This window comes from Trachypithecus francoisi, unplaced genomic scaffold (assembly GCF_009764315.1).
Source record: "Trachypithecus francoisi isolate TF-2019V2 unplaced genomic scaffold, Tfra_2.0 Lachesis_group17, whole genome shotgun sequence".
In the NCBI taxonomy this organism is placed as follows: Eukaryota; Metazoa; Chordata; class Mammalia; order Primates; family Cercopithecidae; genus Trachypithecus; species Trachypithecus francoisi.
In genome coordinates, this window is record NW_022681462.1 from 97,786,915 (window position 1) to 97,788,633 (window position 1,719).

The following is a 1,719-nucleotide window of genomic DNA, read 5'->3' on the forward strand; positions in this document are numbered from 1 at the left end:
ATGACTTTCCGGGCTGAGAGGAAAAGGACTTCGCTGTAATCCAGTCAGCAACTGCAGCAAATTTAAGGGGGAAAAAGGTGCCAAGTGCGGGAAAGGGGTCAGAAAAATAAACTCAGCTTTCATTGCCCCTCAGGCGCTCTTCAGGGAGAGCAGACAGGCCTGGAGGAACAGGCTCGCAGTCCACTGCCCTCTGCTATGAATCCCAAACGGCCCTGCGATCACTAGTTGGGCTTCCCAGGGGCCTTCACATTCAGGAAGAGCTGCCCAGGGTACCGAGCTGAGGATTTCTGCCCTGGGACAAGCAGCCTCCCTGGGGAAAATCAGTGCTGGCATGTGGCTTCCAGGAGAGGCCCCCTTGACTTCAGAGGGCTGCTGTGCCTCTGAGTCCAGTTTGCCTGAAAAATCTTCCAAACGCAGCTCTAGTGCCACTTCCTCCAGGAAGCCCACCAGCCGGCCCCCACCACTCCTGGACCCCAGCCTAAGAATACTTATGCCTTAAACACTACAATGTGGAGAAATTAATAATACAAAAACAAAATGTCCGCGTCCACTCCAAACATAGGAGGGAGAATCAGGGCAGAAAGATACAGTGGTCTTAACTTGTGCTTGAAAGATTTTCCTTTTAGGTCAGGCGCGGTGGCTCACGACTGTAACCCCAGCATTTTGGGAGGCCAAAGCAGGCAGATCACCTGAGGTCAGGAGTTCGAGACCAGTTTGGCCAATATGGAGAAACCCTGTTTCTACTAAAAATGCAAAAATTAGCTGGGCGTGGTGACATGCACCTGTCATCCCAGCTACTCGGGAGGCTGAGGCTGAGGCAGGAGAATCGCTTGAACCCGGGAGGCACAGGTTGCAGTGAGCCAAGACACCGCCTTTGCACTCCAGCGTGGGCAACAAGGGCAAAACTCCATCTCAAAAAAACGAAAAAAATTTTACTTTTGCCGGGCGTGGTGGCCTATGCCTGTGATCCCAGCACTTTGGGAGGCCAAGGCGGGAGGCTCACTGCAGCCCAGGAGTTGAAGGCTGCAGTGAGCTATATCATGCCACTGCTCGCCAACCTGCCCAACAAACATATTTTTTTTTTACTTTTGCATATTTTACAAAGCACACACCCACGTGAGCGCACTGCCAGCCCCCTCGCCCCCCAGGACAAAGTGGAGACCCTGTCAGCGAGGAGGCTGCCGCTTAAGTCCTTGGGGTTCTCCACAGAAGGAGATGGCTCTGCAGAGCCATGCGCCCTAGACAGAAAAACTTTCAAAGTAATTCAACAAAATTGAAACTTCTTGTCGAATTACGTTGTAGACAGCGCGGGCGGAGCAAATGTGTGTCCACGGAATATTCGTCGGGCACAAGCGGAATTCCCTGTCAGCTACCCGGACCATGGGTGCCCTGAGGCCGCGTCACGATCCCCCGGGATAAAGAGAGTGGGGGGCGCACAGAGGCAAGAAGGAGGCGGGTGGAGGGGGTGTAGAATAAGGAACTGAGGTAACAACGCCCGGTACTGGACTCCTCTCGGAGCAGCACCCGGAGACGGCAGGAGGAGCAGACGGGCTGCGAGCCCAGGCTGCCAGCCCCGCCCCCGGCAGGCCCCGCCTTCCGCTGCTCGCCACCGCCCCCGTGAAAAAAACCAAACCGGTAACCTCTACCCGGCCGCTTCCCATTGGCTATGTGAGTGAGCGATGTCCACCAGGGCCAATGAGCCGCAGCCACGGCGCGGCG